Source organism: Hypanus sabinus, chromosome X2 (genome assembly GCF_030144855.1).
Source record: "Hypanus sabinus isolate sHypSab1 chromosome X2, sHypSab1.hap1, whole genome shotgun sequence".
NCBI lineage: Eukaryota > Metazoa > Chordata > Chondrichthyes > Myliobatiformes > Dasyatidae > Hypanus > Hypanus sabinus.
In genome coordinates, this window is record NC_082739.1 from 43,770,027 (window position 1) to 43,791,335 (window position 21,309).

Below are 21,309 nucleotides of genomic sequence, written 5' to 3' on the forward strand. Positions count from 1 at the left end.
TCTAAAACGATGTAGCTTACTGAAGTACCCATGCCTGTGCCCATGCATTTCAGCTGTTGTAGTTATAATTGGAACTATTTGAGGATTTCCATCGGAGATGCCCGCAAAGAGTTGCCACTTAATGGCGCCATCTCACTGGAATCAAAGAGGGACACACCAGTTGCTTCCCCTTTGAATGTAAAAAGAATTCCAAGTACCAATCTTCCCCGACTAAGAGATTGATGTGGGAGTTCCTGCTGCTGAACAGCTGGTTCAACGTGATAAGCACACTTCGAGACAGCCAGGGCTTCTCTGCTGCAGATTCAGAAACAATTTGCCCAGCATGCTATTGGGTTCCACTGACAAGTAAGGCCCCTTAAACCAGTGGAGATAGTCTGGTTGGTGTCTAATGATCTTTGAAAGTTGAGAGCTACAAGTTGGCCCCATGTTACGTGGGACCATTTGTAGTGGAGAAGACTATCAACAGAGCCTCCTGTAGATTGTGCCTACCATCATTGATGAAGATTCAACCAGTATTCCAGGTTTCCCAGGTCAAGCCAGTGATATCCTCCACCTTTGTTCTTGGTAAGTTTCCTCTGTACCTTCTCTAAAGCTTCCTCATCCTTTTTACAATGAGGTGACAAGAAATGAGCACAATAGTCCAAGTGTGGTCTAACCAAAGATTTATAGAGCTGCAACATTACTTCACACCTCTTGAATCTAATCCCTTGACTAATGAAAATCAACACACACCCTAATTTTGGAAAACTGGCAAGCCCACAAAAGAGAGAGGGTACATGGTGGCTAAATGAAACATTTGTTGAGATGTTTGCCACACTAAGGCAACTAATCACAGGGCCTGAACTGTTGTGTGACTAGCATGGTCTCATGTGTGGATTCCACCATTAAAAGGGGTGCAGAAAGCAAGCCTCTCAAACAGTTCCTGTGCACAATACATATCGGATATCAAAGTATAAATGGTGCAGGCACGTCATTGGACACCCATGGGCATACTTGGACCTCTGTAGACTCAGGAGAAAAGCTTGCAAAATTTCAGCATTTACATTGGCAATTGTCTTATTTTTTCATTGAAGTTGAATTGTACAGTGCATAAAATGATGCCATGTAATCCATTTCCTGTTAAACCATATCTTGTCTGTCAAGATGGGATTTCTTAAAATGAGATTGCTGATTGACTTTTGGGGTAAAGGGGATCAGTTTACAGAATGGAGAGCTTTCAATGTTTGAGTGCAATACAGATGAAGTTTGCCTGAAGTTTAGTCTGCTCCGGGGAGATGGACTGCAAAGGGAAATAAAACAACTGCAGATCCTGAAGATTTGAAATAAAAATGTTAAAGTCTGGAGACACTCAACAGCATGGCAATGTTTGTGGTGAGAGAAGCAAGATGAATGACCTTTCCTTCAGTTTCAGAGTCACATTATTTTCACGGACTCATGCTTCTCCCTCACTTTCCTCAGCCCACCCCAGCATAGAACTATCCTATTTTAGGAGGAGCTTCCCATAGAAACTCGTGAAGCCCTATCATCACGACCACAGTGGAGATAATGGCTACTACTTTGAACTGTCTGTAAGCATTTTCACCCATACTCCTTATCCTGCTAGTTAAAGAGGGGCAGCTCGGAAAGAAAGACTTCGACCCATTGAGACCACCCATTTAAAATAATCCTGCATTAATCTTCACACTTCCGACAACTCCTGCCCGATTCTTCTGCTCAGCTATTAAACTGGAGGCAATTTAAAGTGGCCGGTTAAACTGCCAGCCAACAGATCTTTAGGATATATAGGAAGCTGGAACATAAAGAATACTCATGTATGCACAGGGAGATGCACGAACTCTACATAGGTAGCACCTTAGGTCAGCATTGGATCTGGGTTACCAGCACATTTGGGTAACAGCTACGACGTTGCACCAACTGTTATTTAAAAACAATCTATTTATCTTTTTTTCTGATTGGCTTTGTATTTGCACTTGCTCTGAAGCCTAATTACAGGTGGTGGGAAGGCACAAATGTCCTGATGCAGGGTCTCAATATGAATTGTCAATTTAACCCATTTACCTCCACAGATTCTGCTTTACCCATTGTGTCCTTCCAGCATTATGCTTATAGTTAAGGGATGAAGGCCTATTTTCTGAAGGAAAAATAGAACAAAATTTACAGCGAGAAGTGGTGACTGTACCTCATCAAAAACATATTTGTAAACAGGAAGCATTACGGATGTGGTGATAATTTACAGATCATTCATTTTTTCCTTTTTCAAATGTGAGTGTTAGACTTTAATGAAGATAATGATCTGCCATCGCAGACCGCTGCTTTCTACCTGATTTGCATTGAGAGTGCCCTGAAATTCAGTGTATAATTCATCCAAATTGCACTCTGCTTTATGGGGAATTCAATATTAGGAGAACATATTTCTTAGGTTTAAAATACATTTTGTTTCCCCTCTCTAAGCATAAGGCCAATAATTTAAAAATATAGTTTAAAAATTCTATTTATTCCGTGAATAATATACTGTCTTGTTTTATAATTTCAATGCTTCAAATTTATTTAAAAATATAGATGTCAACAGATGCAGTATTAGAAAATGTATGTCAAATTCTATGAAGTCTAATTTTATTAAACAAACATTGCAGCGCACTGTGTTGACTTCCTGTGCCCCAACTTCTCACTCTGTTCTAAAATTATCCAGAAAATGGACTTAAACACCAGGTTTATACAGAATTTCCAGCAAAATCTGGTAATACGTTAGCTCCTATAGTCTAAAGCTGTCATGCTGTAGATCTGGGTTAGTTGATTTATTAAACTTGGTGACAGACAACCAGACACAAAAGAAATATATGGCATTACGCATAGTACCAAATATAGCTATCGGATTGAGAACTTATTCTGAGGATTGAGACCTTAGTCTGAGGATTGAATTAAAAGGAGATATGAAATTGATTGGAATGATTCAGTCTGGAAAAGAGACAAACAAGACGCAATCAAATTGAAGAAATCAAGTAACGATGTACAATAAAAAATATTAAGACATTATTACATGTCAAATAGGGTACAGAGACAAAAGTTACATACAGCGCTGATGTTAAGAAGCATTTTGAACAAATGGTTGTTAGTATCTGGAAAAGCCTTGTTGATGAAGCTAGGGCTAAACTCTAGCAAAATTAGATGTTGAAATAGGGAGTCCGAAGGTTTCTACTGAAAAGATCAGCTGGATGATTTGAATGGCCTCGCTCATCATCATTGTTTTGGTTTAGTTTGTTCATAAACACTATGCCCTTTGGTTACCTGGGAGTATTCATCAAAGGATTTAATTACCTTTGTGTCAGGTAATTAAACAGTACCATTCAATTTGTCTCAGTCACTTCAGTCAAAACAACTGTGCAATAATATTAAGCATTAAAGAATTCATAATGAATGCTGCGACCATGCATTATACCTTTAGCTATAAAACTTACCATGACCCATGTGAGATTGTACACCATCTTTCTCATAAAGCCTGAAGTGAAATGAGTGCCCTTGTTCTCCAAAGTACTGAAAATGACAGATTACCCTGTTATGGAAGATGCAGTTGAATGGTCACATTACAATCCATTATGAAAGTGGCATCATCCTTAAGGCTTGAAAGCAAGACTTGCACCTCATACTTTATTCCATGAAAGATCTACACTCCCGAGTCATTTTTTACACCAATGCTCCAACTAGGAGACCCTGACCAATTGGACATTATTGTCCCAATGGCCTTCTTCTATCATGAATTATCTTTGAATTTATAAGAGGCATTATCATCAGGTTCATTAGCTGCTGATTTAAATCTCTGCACCAGCTTTTGAATTATTCAATATAATTTCTAATCAACCATGCTCTTTATCATTATTAATTTTGCTTTGTTTACAACAATCCTCAAAAGAGTCATAACATTGTTCCAATCAGTTCATACAAGAATCTACAAGGCACTAGCATCTTCACCTTCCATTTATTTTCTTAAGAAGGATCTTGGTCAAAAACATCTTTTTCTTGGGTCCTTGGCTCCCAATGGAGCAGATGCCATTGATGACCTCCTATTTCCATTGTCAAAAGTGGATGGTACGGTTGGAGTTCATCAATGTTTCTGAAATCCATTGTATCCACTGTACTATACAACGTCACTATACCTGATTCCACCTCTCACAAGGGGAACATAGTGTTGGACTTTGAGAGGCTTGGCCCAAAACATTGACTGTTTATTCATTTCCATAGACACTGCCTGACCTGCTGAGTTCCTCCAGCATTTTGTGTGTGTTGCACAAGATTTCGTGTGGTTGGTAATAACAGGAAAAGGTGTGTATTTTTTTTGTAAAGCACAGGGTATGTATTTTTCCCCACATGTATGTAATAGAGGAGAGGTTAGAATTGATATCTACTTATCAAGCACCACTTCAGTCTACCATTTCTCTACTATGTATCAAATTCCTTTATAATTTTCATCTAAACTTAAAATCTTTTAACTATCAGATACTGCATATGCAAAATAAATGATGCATGCTCAGAAGTTAGGAACTACTGCTGATCAATGCCCTGATGCAGGATTTTGACACAAAACATCGATAATTCCTTTCCTTTACCCACAAATGGCAGAACCTTCCAGACCCATGACAACTACCATCTAGAAGGACAAGAACAGCAGACACCTGGGAACACCACCACTTGGAAATCCCCCTCCTAGTCACTCATTCTGACTTGGATACATATCGCCATTCCTTCATTGTCGCTGGGTCAAAATCATGGAATTTCCTCCCTAACAGCACTGTGGGTGTACCTACACTTCAGGAACTGCAGCGGTTCAAGAAGTCAGCTCATCACTATCTTCTCATGGGCAATAAATGTTGGCTTAGCTGGTGGCACCCACATCCCATAAATAAATAAATAAATAAATAAAATTGCAGCTTGGCCTGCTGAGTTCCTTCAACAGATTGTTTGTTGCTCCTGTTTCCAGTGTCTGCAATCTCTTGTGTCTTCATAATATCCCAATCGGTGCCTCAAATGAATGGTCCGATCTTAAATATTAATTGAGATTATAAAAGGAACGAAACTGTTCAAGATGCTAAGTTGCCAAGAATGATTGTACTGCCCTTATACAAGATAGCATGCTGAGCCCTGTGGTCAGTTGTTGTGGCAGTCCAGGTGTGCCCTGATAATGCGTGTGCACAAAACTGCAATACGAGATATTCACTGTTATCCTTTTTACAATACCTGAATATCCAATGAATGCATACATTTATGAGTTCACACTGAGTGTCTGTTTTGCTACAGAGCTGTTCCTACTTCATTTGAGCAGTGCAGTTGAAAATAAACTTTGTTGGTGTACTTAAGTCTCACCAGCTGTGCTTCTAACATTGCCTCTTCATGTAATGAGGGGATAGTATGTACTATTTGGGGATTATGACCATTTTGTTTGGTAATGAAAAATGCAGTTAGCTGAGCTGCAGGAGCTTCAGATGATCAACCAGTCTTGAACTCCAGTGGCTGGGAGTGAAATAGAATTTGTATTGTACGAACTGGCTTTACTAATGCATGAATGAGGTTCAAGATAATCCAAGTATTATGCAGCAGTTATATCATCAGAGATGAAATGAACTGTTATAACTTTTTTTGGTGTTGGTTTATTATTGTCACGTGTACCAAGTTACAGTGAAAAGCTTGTCATTACACCAGGGGTTTCCAACCATTTATTTATGCCATAGACCAATACTATTAAGCAAGGGATCCTTGGACCCCAGGTTAAGAACTCCTTCCTGTATATTACCTAGTGCATTGAGCTAGAATAAGGTAAAACAATAAAAATGCTGAATTAAATGTAAAAGCTACTGGAAAAAGTGCTGTGTAAGTAAACGATAAAGTGTAAGATCATAGTGCGGTAGACTGTGAGGTCAAGAGTCAATCTTATTGTACAAGGCGTCCATTCATTCAAGGCTGTTCATTCTGTTCTTAAGGCTGGTGATGTTCCTGTATCTTCTTGTTCACCACAAGCTTGTGGCTATTTTAACGTTTTATTTTATACATATAGGTATCGTATGAGAGCACACTGTCAAGCAGTTTCTTAAATATAAATCCAAGACTTACCTATTTAGCAGACTTGTCTTAGACACATTTTTCTGTCTTAATATATTCATAATACTTGTCAAAATTACTCAGGTTACATCAATTGATGACCAATTATCTATTGCGTCTGTGACATAATTTGCTAAAACGATCATATTTTATTTCAGAATTAACAAATATCATAACCACATATCTGTATCTGAATACTTTGCAGCTCACTAAATTTCCATTAATATTCATATTGGTAGAATTTCTTTTTAATGTACAGAGAATATTTACTCAAATATCCCAGAAATAAGGGATTACAGCTCAATAATTAGTCTGTGAAAGCTGGCGATGTTCTCCTCAGAGCACAGAGGTTGAGAGGAGATTTGATAACGGAGCACAAGGATACAAAAGATTTAATCAGTGTGAATAGAAGCTGTTCCTATTAATAGATCTTTGAAGGACTAGAAGACACTTATTTAAAGTGATGGGCAAAAGGGAACACGGGGAATGAGTGATTATGACCTGGAAATCACTCTCCTCAAGTGTGGTGGAAACCTTCATTTAAGGACACCACAGGGGAAATGGATAAGCTTGAGAGCAAATAATTTTCATGGTGCTACACTTCAAAATTCACTGTGCTCTGTTCTTCTCTGTTTGTGTCTTGAAGTGCGTATTTGATAATGCCTTGGGCACATTGAGAAAAGATTCTCATCACTTTTGGAAATGAAAAATCACGTAGTTTATTGATGCAGGAAACATTGTTTGGCAAAGTGTAATATACAGACAAAGCTGGATCATCTCAGCAGAAATATTCCTTTTCTATTCCCATCAGGAATTGGAGAATAATCCAACACATCATTTGGTCCATTGAGTTTGTGCTAAATCTTTTAAAGAGCAGGCCAGTCAGACATAATCGCAAAGTCCCCAGAATTTTACTTCCTGCAAGAATCCATCCAGAGAATAGCAATTATGCAAAAATGACTTGATTCATCTACCCAAGATTATTGTGTGGGGCTCTGAGGACTAAACTTAAGGATCAAGAGGGAATGTTTCACAGATCTATCAGAAAGCTACTTGGATGAAAACTTAATTATGGAGAAATTTCAAAAGGAACCATTCTAGTGCTTGGAACAGACAAAATGATCTGAGCTGAATTTTTCACAATGCAAAACTGTTAGCATCAGTAAATTATTTCAGGTAGTTGGTCTCTGTGTGGGAATCATTGCCTGAATAATAAAACAGCCTTTCATGTTGAAATTAGGAAATATTCCAAAATGCAAACAGCAGTAGGTTTGTAATATTTTTAAAAACTTGTATCTGAGATGGATAGATTTTATTATCTATATTTATTAACCATATCAACAAAAGCAGCTGTTTGGAGTTAGTCTGATTAGTCATGACCTTACTGATGACACAGCAGGTCAGATGCTAATTGATCTATTCCTGTTTAACTGTTTCCATGTTCCTGAAGCTAAAGTTTTCTTTGGGTTTACCATAACTTTTGGGCTTTTACAATATTTAGTGCCTTCACCTATAAAACACAGGATCCTAGATGTTTTAATATTTCCGCTGTTAAATTAACCTGCTTCCCTCAAAATGTTTGGACCAGCATATCTTCCTATTATATGTCCATTTAAAATTGTATTACCTAACTTGAATTATCTCTCCTTAATTCTTAATGAAACATATCGCCCCACACTTGTGAAATCCCTATGAGTGATCACCTGTTGCAACATCCTGCGCCTCTGATATTTTACTGTGTTGATAATATAATTATTCTGTTGCTGCAAGACAACCTAATCTTGCTAAGTGACAAAGAACATTCTGATTTTGATAACGGATGCTTGTGATTTGATATATTAGTGCTCTGTCTGTTAAATGAATTTGACACACAAGTGTTTTTTTTCATCGCCAATGCTGCAGTTAAATCTCTTGTTGGGAAGAAGAGGAAAATACAGGCAAGAAAGAAAGAAGCTGGAAACAGAACACACTGCTGTAAGTGAGTTGCAGTTAATTGAGCCATTGTCTCATAGCACCAGAAAGCTCGGCTCAATCCTCACCTCAGCTGCTGTCTGCGATGAGTTTGCACATTCTCCTTACGAGAATTTAGGGTTCCTTTGGATGCTCCACTTCTCCTTGCCCCATCCCAAAGACTTGCTGATGGATTAATTGGCCACTGTACAGGGCCCCTAGTGTACTCATGGGTGGTAGAATTTGGGGAACATAAAAAAGGAGGTATTAATGTATAATTAGTGTAACTGGGTGGTTGGGGGTCAGTGTAGTCTCAACGGACTGCAGGACCTACTTCTGTACTGTACCTTTCTATGACTATAATTCAGATAGAAATCAAAGAGCCCAATCGAATGGTTCTAACAAGGAAAGTAACCCCTTTGGAAAGGAGGTGGTTCAATTAATAAATAGAATCGAATTATATTCCATAGAATATTAATGCTAACTTCCAAGAGTACAAGACATACTTATCAGGCAGTCATGCTGGTTTGTAGATGACTAAGTTCCACTCTTGTTTTGTGGATTTTGTAGCAGCTGATGAAGCCACTGTATGCAGTGAATTCTTCCTCCCGCTAAATTATCCCTAGGCTGAAGTTCTGGACTCACAAGCACTATGAAATCCACTTTGAAATCAACGGCAGTCAGCATTCATGTGTGATGTCTATCAGACATATGTTGGGTCACACATGATAAAGGTATTCAAAATTGTTGATTAACTTTGCAGTCAATAGAGTTCTTTCCTTTGCCTAGACTCCTTTGTGATGGGTGCCACAAGAATATGCAGACAAAAAGCATTTACAGTGAGATGCCCACAATGTCTATTGTTTCAATTGGTGGCTTCCGACCCTGGTAAAGAAACTTATTTGCATATCGTTGAACTACAACACCTTTTATGATGATTTAATTGCTTGACACAATGAGTTATTATTCTTTGTACTATTTATTTTGCCCTAATTATATGATGGATGAAAAACAATTATCTCTTCAATATCTCTTGAATGGAGTTCATTTCCATATTAACGAGACTCCAGTGGTCTGCATTTTGAAAAGCATATAATTGATAAAGAAGAGAATAGTGACATTTCTAAACAAATTTTAATTAATATAAAATTGTAGCACTGATGTCAGCATTGAGTGGAAATGCAACAGTACTGGAATTTCCCTCAACCGGAAAAAAGAGCTTTGTGATATAGCATTTTTAGTCTCATCACCTGGTCTGTAACTTCTCTCCAATCCAAATGTACTGTCTCTGATATATTATATCATCATTATTATGGTCACTGCCTTTTGCTCAAATGTACCTCCACACATAACCTTCCTTCTCTACTTATCCTGACTCTGTGGAATTTACTGCTTCTCACTATAATTGCTAGATATCAAATCTAAGAAACCATTGTATCTTTCTGTTTTCCTTTACTTAGAGATTGTTTCTTCTTGCTCGGTACATCCTAACTAGGCTTGAATAATTTAAAAACTTAGGGACATTAGAACAAAAACTGGATATTTTCTTTGTGTTGGTTTATACCAAGATGGCTCCAGAAAGTGGTAACTGTTTTGGGCAGCTCTGAAGGGAATCATCAGTTATTCCCATTTAAGGCTGTTACAGCTGAAATCCACAGTCACAGTCATGGGTACTTTAGTGAGCAACATTGCTTTAAGATATTTGAAAAATCTATTGATCCTCAAAATTGGTGGACCCAGTCTACAGACTCGGGTCATGAGAGAAGTTCCCCTTTAAGAAAAAGAAAAGGCGGAAAACATGTCGCACTGGAAATAAGATTGAAATGCAGAGCCCCTGTACCCCCAGTCCTGACTACCTTGCTGGCGAATGTAAAGTCTCTGGAAAATAAAATTGAACATGATTGCATACCAGAGGGGCATCAGGGACTGCTGTGTACTTTGCTTCACGGAAACACGCCGTACCCCGATTATTTTGGAAGCAACACAGCAGCTGAGGGCTTTACCATCCACCACAAAGAAAGGACAGCAAAGTCTTTTAAAAGTAAATAAGGCAGACTGTGTTTCATGATTAACTCATTGTGGTGTACAGTCATGGTGGTTCTGACACAGTTCTGCTCTCCCGAGCTGGAGCATCTAGCGTTCAAGTGTAGTCCATTTTATCTGCCGAGGGAGTTTTCCACCATCAGCCTGGCGTACACCATCATAAAGGTGTACATTCCACCTTTGGCCAACAGCAGGTAGGCACTGGAGGAGCTGAGCACTGTGATCAGCAGTCAGGAAACAATGCACCTTGATCATTGCAGGGGATTTCAACTAGGCCAGATTGAACAAGTACCACCAACGTATCACCTGTGCAATGAAAAGGGGTCAACCCACTTGACCACTGTTACACCACCATTAAGAACACTTATCATACCATTCCATGCCCAAACATTGGCAAGTCCAATCACATGGCTACTCTCAGCATACAGTCAGAGACTGGGGACTGCAACACCACGAAGGTATGGTCAAGTCAAGCAGAGAAATACTTAAATGACTGCTAATCAGTGGACAGAACAATATTCAGGATTTATCTTCGAATCTGAACAAATATGCCACAGTAGTCACCGACTTCATCAAGACCTATGTGGGTGTGTGTGTGCCTTTGAGAACATTATGGACATCCCCAAACCAAAAGCTGTGGATGAACTAGGACATTCATAGTCTTCTGAGGGCTAGATCTGTGGCATTCAAGATCAGTAATCCAGAACTATACAAGAAGTCCAGGTATGACCTATTGAAGGCTATGTTAAGGGTAATAAAACAATTTCGATTAAGGTGAGAGATGGAATTCGATGCACGTTGCTTCTGACAGGGTTTGCAGGCTATTACTTCTTACAAAGCAAAAAACTAACATTGTTAATGGCTGTGTTTGCTTCACTCTCAGATGAGCTCAACACCTTTTATGCACACTTTGAAAGAGAAAATAAAACTACACCTGTGTGAATCCCTGCAGTGTCTCGTGATGATCTCTGTCTCGGAGGCCAATGTCAGAACATCTTTCAAGAGGGTGAATCCTCGCAAGGTGTCAGGCCCTGATGGTGGAGCTGGTAGGGCACTGAAAACCTGTGCCAACCAAATGGCAGGATTGTTCAAGACTATCTTCAATCTCTCACTGCTGCAGTTGGTGCTTCCACCAATTTCAAAAGAGCGACAAGAAGATGTTATTGCCCAAGAAGAGCCGGGTGAACTTCCTCAATGACTATTACCCAATTGCGCTCATATCTTTTGTGATGAAGTGCTTTGAGAGGTTGGCTATGGCTAGAACCAGCTCCTGCCTAAGCAAGGACCTGTACCTGCTACAATTTGCCTATCGCCACAATAGGTCTACAGCGAATGCAATCTCACTGGCTCTCCACTCGGATTTGGATCACCTGGGCAATAGCAATAACTACATCAGGCTGCTGTTTATTATTTACAGCTCTGGGCTCAACAGCATCATGCTCTTAGTACTAATTAACACAGTCCTGGACCTTGGCCTCTATACCTCCCTCTGCATCTGGATTCTTGATATCCTCATCAGGCGATCACAGTCAGTGCAGATTGGAAATAACATCTTTTCCTCATTGACTACCAACACTGGCGCACATCAGTGTTGCGTGCTTAGTCCATTGCTTTACTTCTCTACACCCATGACTACATGGCTAGACACAGCTCAAATGCCATTGGAAATTTGCCAATGACACAACTATTGCTGGCAGAATTTCACGTGGCGATGAGGAGGTGTAAAGAAGTGAGGTAGATCAGATGGCTGACTGGAGTCACAGCAACAACCTTGCACTCAACATCAGAAAGACATAGGAATTGCTTGTGGACTTCAGGAAGGGGATGTCAAGGGAACACGCACCAGTCCTCATTGATGGATCAGCAGTGGAAAGGGTGAGCATTTTCAAGTTCCTGTGTATTAAGGTCTCTGAGGATCTATTCTGGGCCCAACATATTAATTCAATTATAAAGAAGGCCTAGCAGTGGCTGTATTTCATCAGGAATTTGAGGAGAATTGGTATGTCACAAAATACACAAACAAATTTCTACAGTTGTACCATGGAGAGCATTCTAATTGGTTGTATCACCATTTGGTATGGAAGGGCCACTCCACAGGATCAGAAAAGCTGCAGAAAGTCCTAAACTGAGCCAGCTCCATCAAGGCACTAGCTTCCCCAGCATTGAGGACACCTTCAAAAGGCATTGCCTCGAAAAGGTGGCATGCATCATTAAGAACCCCCATCACCCAGGACTTACCCTCTTCTCATTTCTACTATTGAGGAGGAGGTCGAGGAGACTGAAGACACACACTCAGCATTTTAGGAACAGGTTCTTTCCCTCCGCCATCAGATTTCTGAATGGCCAATGAACACATGTACACTACCTCACTATTGTTTTGCTCTGTTTTTACACTACTTAATTTAATTGAAAAAAATATATATATTTCCTGTTGTAATTTATATTTTTATTATGAATTGCACTGTACTATCGTTGCAAAAGAACAAGTTTCATGACAAATGCCAGTGATATTAAACATGATTATGATTCTGATTGTACACAGCCACTCACTGTGTCCTATCAAAAGTCAAAACTGTTGTAAGTCCAACAGTAATTTGTATGATTCTGGGCTTCTAATGATATGATATGCTTTGACCATGGGTACATAAAGCATGAAAGTCTTCCTGAAGGTCATATCCTAAGGAAGATCTGAATGGAAAAACAGGGGATATTAGCTGCCTGTCTGCTCTATGTTAACCCTCATTGGCTCTGTAGCTTGTCTGAAGGATATTTCTCACTCTCATTTTGATAACTTTCAATGGCTTCCAGGCTCCGTGGAATGATGAGAATCTTTCAGAAATCATCCCCTAACCACGCTACCTTTAATTTTAAACTATTGCTAGTCTCTCCTTCTTGACAACTCACTATTTATAAATTCTATAATTATCCATAATATTTCTTGTTGACCAAAATCATATCAACCATATTCAAAGGAAATTAAGAGATTAAGGAATTTCCCGCTGGGGATTAATAAAATATTTATTATTATTAGTAGTAGTAGTAGTACCTTTGTTGTACTCTACCAAAGTTCCCTGAATTCTGATGAGATCCCAAAGGACTGAATAAACACAAAACTAACATAGTATTCCAAAAGGAGGGTGCCAGAATGCAAAAAAAAAACTGTATCTGTGTCCATAGGACAGACATCTGTCACTTGGAAACCGCTAGAATCTATTACTATGGAGGTAAAAGCAAGCTATTTAAAAAGTGCTGGGTAGTCAAGTGAAATCAACATGACTTCACAAATGGAAATTGGAGTTCTTTGAAAATGTAACAAACAGGATGGATAAAGTGGAGCTACAAAATGTGGTGTATTTGGAATTCCAGGAGGCACTTAATATATAAAATGCTGCTGTACAAGATAAGGATACATGCTGTCGTTGATAAAATATTGGCATTATTGAGAGTGGCTAACTAGCAGAAATCAGAGGGTTGGCATAAATGTACCATTTTCAGATTGACAGCTAATAGCTGGTAGGTGCCATAGAATGCTGAGATATCGACTATTTGCAATGTCTATTAATGACTTAGATGAAGGGATAGAGTAGCTGATTATACAGCGATATGTATTGCGAGCAAGACACAGAGAGCTGACAAAGGAATTTTGATATGTTTCGTGAGTGGGAAGAATATTGGCAGATGGAGTCGAATGTGGGAAGATTTAAGGTTATCCCTTTTGGAAGGAATTATGAAGATGTCAATTAATATTTAAATTGAGCAAGCATACAGAACATCATCATTCAAAGGGACCTGGGGCTCATAGTACATGGAATACAGAATAAATCCTGACTAAGTCCCGAAAGTCATTCAACGAAGACATCACTTATATCTCTTATCCTAGAAAATAAATTAGTAAGTAAAAATAAACAATGTTGGAAATATTCAAGAAGATAGAGTAAAGACTTCGTTTTAAATCTCACAGTTCCAGCATGTTCTGTTTTCACTTCATCTTCAGTAATGTAACACCATTACCAAGGCTTCATTATTCTTTTTTAGTTCCCAGCAATCTGTTATCCATTCCCAGTTCATCTCCACCCTGTCACTGACATTCTTTTTCCTTTCCATTTCATCTGTTCTGTAAAACACAGAGGATGTAAACATTTCTAGTTTTGACAAAAAGTCATTGACCTGAAAGCTTAACTTTCTTTCTGTCACCATAGATGCTGCCAAATATTTCCAGCAGTTTCTTTTATTTTCATTCTAAAGCATCACAGTGTGCTCCACGTTGGTCAAAGACACTTCCAAAAACCTCCAGTTTGTTGGTCTGAGCCTCAGTTTCATTTGAAATACTACTTGCCTTTTTGTCCATCCACACTAATCCCACTTGCCTGTATTAGATCTGTCTCCTTCTATGCCCTATTTATTTACTGTACGTTCTTGTCTAAGTGTCTCTTAAACCTAATGCTTACCTCTGACTTCACCACTTCCTCTGGCAGCAAGTTACAGATGAAATAATGATAAATAGGTATACTAAGCATAAACAGTTCAGCATTCATATTGGAATTAAAATTACTGTTGGTTTGTGATTGTCAGCTGTACTGTGGTACAGTGAAAAGCCTGTCTTGCATATTGTTCATACAGATCAACTCATCGAGGTAGTATAAGGTGAATCAATAAAAGAATGCAGAATAAAATGTAACAGCTACCAAAAAGTGCAGTGCAGTCAGACAATAAGGTGAAAGATCATAATGAAGATCAGTATGTATGAGGAATGTATCAGTGCGCTAACTCATAGGAGTTGTCATCGTCATGGTTATCCCTCGAGGTTGAGGATGATGGTCTTCATTATGTTGATTTACTTATGAGCTCTCAAGTGGCTTATGAGTCCAATCAAGATATGGCCCACAGAGTGAAGACGCCCATGCGTGTATCTGTTTAACGTATACTTGACGTTGCATTCCAAGAAGCACACGATACTTCACAAGTCAACCAACTGATTCCAATGGCATGGAAACCACGGCGATTGGAGCTGATAGATTTGTTGCAGCCTTCATCGGCCTTCACAGCTGTTGAGTTTGAAGTAACTTAGTCTGCCTGTTCCACCGTTGAGGTCTTGGTTGGATTGTTCTTTGTCAGGGACCTCACCCTCGACCTTACCGCCATGGGTGACCCTACCAGGAGCATAGCTCCAGACGGCATCTCAGGACCACCCAAGCTTCTCCACCACGACAAGGTGATAATCTACGGAGAAGTATAAGAGTACAGGGGTTAGTAATAGCTTCATGGACCTGAACACAGTAGTTTTGAAGGAGAATAACATGTCCTAAAGGAAATACTTCAAAACTAAATTGTTAAGTTTTAGATTATTTTTGCAATTGATTACCTTGTACACTAGCATTAGACCATAAGGTTATTTGGTGACTAAAAGGTTCACTTTTGTTGAATTCAATCAATTGTGAAATGGTATTGTGTTGTTTTAGCCCATTTGTTCTGGTGATTGTAAAAATAAAACAAAATATGACAATTATTGCAGGGAATGTTAACCACAGAGGTACATAATTTCCTTTCTGAATTTGTTACTGCTGAATTGTCGACTTCCATGTATCATCTAGTAAAATTCTGTGAAAGGTTTCACTCTAATATTTATAATGGACTCCAGATTACAGGTTATTAGTTTTTATCATATTATTTGTGCCTTTATTCCCCACTTGTGGCTAAGCTAGGTGGCCTCTCAAGATTTAAGTGATTGTCTCCCAGTTAAATCTTCCAGTGTTTGCAAAGGTCAAAAGGCAACAGTTAAATGTGAGTGATTTCTAATGTCCTTTCAGTACTAGCTTTGCATTGACTTTAATAAGGACTTACAACTGTTAATGCTTCAGTTCATTATAATTGTTCAAACAGCCATAGGGAAAGTTTGATTCTCCTGACTGGATGTTGTGATTTTTTTCAGAGCTTGTTGTGGCTTCAGTTCAAATGCAAGTGATACACAGGAAAACAAAAATGAAAAGTCGACGATTCAATTACAAAGTACTTGCAAAATCTGCTCTGCTGAATGACATGGGAAACACCCTGCTTTCGTCGGTTGCGTAAGTCGAGGAAGACAACCTCTGGCCCCGCTAAACTCTTCAGATCGAGGCACGCTCGATCCCACCCCAAACCCCTGTTTGTGTGGATGCTGTGTCATTTGCCACCTGTTACAAATTAATGCCACGAATTAACAAACAGTACACTGTATACGATTAAAGGAATTACATTTATGAATCATAACTAAAGGGTTAGTAAAGAATAACAAAAAGAAGTGCCCATTCTAATTAAACTGTCAAATGTGCACAAGTTGGAGTTCATCTTGAACTTCTCTGTCACTCACGTGCTGGCCCTCGGTCGACATGAAAACACACTCCACCTTCCAAATGTCGCTCGCAATCCATCTTGATCAAACAGGTCTCCCACTGGATTGTATGCTATGACCCATTCTCCCCAGTGTCTTCTCTCTTCTCCCCCAACAAAGCCCCAAGTCCAACCTTAGTGTCCCTCACCAGAGAAGCCTCCGCTTCAATCTGACCATCCTAATTGGATGGCACACATTTCTCCTCAACTCTCATCTTCAACAGTAACCCAAACAAGCTGAAAATTCTCACAGAACAGCACAAAATGAAATACATACAGCAAAACAGTAAAAATATGAACCAGGGCATTACACACGTATTATTCTAAGGACCAAATTATGCATCCTATTGAACAGAATAACTTGGAATCCAATTGTTCTGATCTTTGCTTGTACTAAAGTAAAAATCTCTAATTGCTGTCCATTTATCTTTGTTTTTATAAAGGTGGTACAGAGCATCATTTATACTTGGAAGGCAATTTATTTGATCATATCATCTCAGGGATCATGACTGATGAATTTTCTTTATTATGGTATTTCAGCAACATCATGCTTTGAAATTTCCATGCACTTGCAGGACTTTATATTGTATGGACTTTGTGACTGAAACGAGTGAACACTTAGAGTACAAAAGATACTCAGAAGTTGTATTTTTATTCCTTCATTGGTGTCATACAAATATTGGAATCAATCTAATCATAGAGCCAAAGGCTTGCAATAGTTCCTGATAATGAATGAAAACACAGTACAAAGATCTTTATTGGAGGTTAATATGCATTTTTTTCTTCTTCTTCTGAAGCCCATCACCCCTGGGGCATAGACTGCCAAAAGCAGCTCACAGGAGTCCTCTGTCCTGGGCCAGTCTCTAGGTGTAACCCATCTTCTTGGTGTATCCTTCCTCTCTCAGGAATGAGGCCTTTGGAGATTCTGTAGCTTTGGGTTTTTACAGGTTAGGGTTGCGAGCCCCATGCCCAACCCTCCTCTTTATGCAACCAGACTTGGGACCATCCATGCCAGAGTTAATATGAAATTACAAATGCTTCCCCACAATCTTACTCGAGTGCAGGGAATGGGTTCCCAAACTGGGGTCCACAGACCCCTCAGTAAACAATGGTGGTCCATGGCATAAAAGGAACCACTGCTCTGGCATCTGATTTTCCTGAGACTTGCTATGGCTGCTCTAAATTGATTAGAAATCATCAGTTTTAAACTTCTACCTCTGGCATGCATAACAAGTTTCATTTTAGACAGGAAAATTATACAGCAAGAAAGATGTTTTCATGGAATAATCAGAATATACAGAACAACCACAGGCCCAGTTCCATGATGACAATGCTGCTTATTTATACAAATGCCATTTTCCCACATTAGGTCTGTATCCCTTAATGACTTCCTTTTCCAAATACCTGTCCAAATTTTCTTTAAACATAATTGCATCTATCTCCAACACATCCTCTGGCAGTTTTTCCCTGATATTCACAACACTCTGTGTGAGCAATTATCTTGCTGCTCAGTTTAAATTTGCACTTTCTTGAACTCCCTGCCCTGAGATTCTGACTTTCTTATCTCTGCCTCTCATAATTTTATAATCTTTTATAAAGTGATGAAACATATCACCTCCTGCCTGAGAAGTGACTTGGATCTGCTCCAATTTGTCCTCCAGCACAACAGGTCAACAGCACATGCCATTTCATTGGCTCTTCACTCAACCCTGGAACATCTGGACAGCAAAGATGCTCTTTATCAAATACAGCTCAGCATTCAATACCATCATCCCTTCAAAATTAACCAATAGGCTTCAAGATCTTGGCCTTGATACCTCCTTGAGCAATTAGATCCTTGATTTCCTTTACATGCTTTATACTTATGACTGTGTGGCTAAGCACAGCTCCAATGCCATATTCAAGTTTAATGAAGACATCACTGTCGTGGGCCATATCAAAGGTGGTGACAAGTCAGCATATAGGAGGGAGATTGAAAATCTGGCTGAGGGGTGCTACAACAACAAACTCCCATTCCGTGGCAGCAAGACCAAGGAGCTGATTATTAATTTCAGGAGGAGGAAACCTGAGGTCCATGAGGCAGTCCTCATTGGGGGATCAGAGGAGGAGAGGAACTTTAAATTCTTCAGTGTTATAATTTCAGAGCATCTGTCCTGGACCTAGCATGTAAGTACAATAACAAAGAAAGTATGGCGGCACCTCTACTTCTTTAGAAGTTTGCAAAGATTTGGAATGGCATCTAAAACTTGGCCAAGCTTCTGTAGATATATGGTGGAGAGTATATTGGCTGGTTACATCACAGCCAGGTATTGAAATACCAATGCCCCTGAGTGCAAAATCCGATGAAAGGTAGTGGATATATAGCCCAGTCCATCATGGTTAAAACCCTTTCCTCCGTTGAACACATCTACATGGAGCGCTGTCACAGGAAAGCAGCATTCATCATCAGGGATTCCCACCACTCAGGCCATGCTCTCATCTCTCTGCTGTCATCAGGAAGAAGGTACAGAAGCCTCAGGACCCACAGAACTTGGGTCAGGAACAGTTATTATCCCTTAACCATCAGGCTCTGAAGCCAGTGGATAGAGCTTCACTTAACTTCACTAGTCCCATTACTGAACTGTTCCCATAACATATGGACTCACTTTCAAGGATTTTTCATCTCATGTTCTCAATACTTATTTTGTATTTATTATTATTATTATGTATTTATTTTTGTATTTGCACAGTTTGTTGTGTTACACACTAGTTGTCTGCCCTGTTGATGTGGTCTTTCATTGCTTCTAATGTTGTTATTTTTCTACAGATTTATTGAGTATGCCTGCAAAAAATGAATCTCAGGGTTGTATATGGTGTTGTTACAATCTCAGGTTGTTGCATATGTATATATGTACTTTGATAATTAACTTACTTTGAACTTTAAAGTTGCCTCTCAGCTGCCTCAGAGAGAGGGAAAAAACAGCTCATTCAATCTCTTCTTAAAATTTCAAATCTACCCTCCCCCACTCCAGGCAACATCCTGGTGAATTTCTCTGCGTTTTCTCTATCTCATCTTTCCTGTAGTGTGGTGACTAGAACTGTATATAATACTGTCAATGCAGTCTAATCAATGTTTTGTATATCTGCAACATGACATTCCAACTTATATTCAAAGCCTTCAATCAGATAAATTTGGAACTGTGCATCTCAGCTCAGTTAATATGAGTATTCATGTGATTAATTTTGTTTTTAGCTGGAACAGGAATGGGGAAGCACAAATGTGTTCATCATGCAGGAAATGATGCATCTGTGCCAGTGAAAGCATCTGACACCAACTAGTGCATGATAACTGCTGGACTTCCATGGTAGACCGGTGGTGTCCTGGAGGAAGCTATTTAAAAGGTTCATACAAGGAATGTTTGATGACTCTGGCCTGCATTTTCTGGTATTTAGAAGGATGAGGGGGGATCTCATTGAAACCTTTTGAATGTTGAATGGCCTAGACAGGTCAGATGTAGAAAGGATGTTTCCCATGATGGGGGAGTCTAGGACAAGTGGGCACAGCCTCAGGATAGAGGGGTGTCCATTTAAAACAGAGATGCAGAGATATTTATTTAGCCAGAGGGTGGTGTATTTGTGGAATTTGTTAACACAGGCAGCTGTGGAGGCCAGGTTGTTGGGTCTGTTTAAGTCAGAGATTAATTGGTTCTTGATTGGACATGGCAACAAAGATTAAGGGGAGAAGGCTGGGGAGTGGGGCTGAGGAGAGGATAATAGGATCAGCCATGATTGAATGGTGGAGCAGACTCAATGGGCCAAATGGTCCAATTCTAATCCTATGTTTTATGGATTAGAATCTAAAGATTAGACAGATTTAATAAGACTATTAGGAACACAAGTGTTATTCTGTAGCTGTAAACTTCTTTTACCTCCAAGAGGGCCACAATCTTGTTGTGGTTTGGAGGCTTGTGTGCCTCAATAACCCAGAGAGCTACATTGGCTTTATGCCTTGCATCTTTTATTTCATGGAACCTTGGTTAATCCCTTCCATTCCAGACGCAGCAATTCAGACTAATGGGTTCACAGTACGCCGCCAAATTAGGACTGTTGAGTCTTTCAAAGCCAGGGATGGTGGAGTATGCTTCATGATCAATTCCTTGTAGTGTACCCATGTGGCGGTGTTGTTCTAGTCCTGTCCACCAGACCATTGCACCAAGTGCCGTACATTTCACATGCCGCTGGAGATTTCAGAAATCATTTTGGTAGCAATGTACATCCATCCACAGGCCAATGACAAGCAGGCTCTAAACGAACTGTGTGATGTGATCAACAGTGCACCCCCATGCTTTCCCCATCATTTTGGGGGATTTTAACAAAGCCAGCTTGAAAAAGTCTCTAAATAATTATCCACCTTCATGCCATAATAGAGTACCTGGTATGGTTGTGAAAACTTGTGCCAACCACCTGGTGGGAGTGTTCAAAGACATAGTCAATCCCTCATTTCTACAATACAAATACCAACATCAGAACGTTGGTTATTGACTATAGCTCAGTGTTTAACACCAACAGTCCTACAGTCCTGATCAAAAAGCTCCAGAACCTGAGCCTCTGTACCTCCCTCTGCACCTGGACCCTCGACTTCCTAACCAGAAGACCACAATCTGTGCGGATTGGAAATAACATCTCCGCCTTGCTGACCATCAACACTGGTGCACCACAGGGATCTATGCTTAGCCCACTGCTCTACTCTCCCTACACCCATGACTGTGTGGCTAGGTATAGCTCAAATGCCATCTATAACTTTGCTGATGATACAAACATTGTTGGCTGAATCTTAGATCACAACGAGTGGGCATACAGGAGCGAGATATACCAGCTAGTGGA

General features: G+C 39.6%; 1 protein-coding gene across 2 annotated transcripts in view; it reads left to right on the forward strand.

Moving 5' to 3' along the window:
- The first annotated feature begins 11,619 nt into the window (after positions 1-11,619).
- Positions 11,620-21,309, forward strand: part of LOC132385266 (otoancorin-like) — a 128,708-nt gene continuing 119,018 nt past the window's right edge. Inside the window, exons 1-2 of one of the 2 annotated variants that reach the window (XM_059957287.1) lie at positions 11,620-11,955; positions 16,010-16,145. The gene's annotated coding sequence lies outside the window, so the exon portion shown is untranslated. Of the gene's footprint in view, positions 11,956-16,009; positions 16,146-19,842; positions 19,871-21,309 lie in introns of those variants that run through there. The other variant, XM_059957288.1, reaches the window with a different exon arrangement.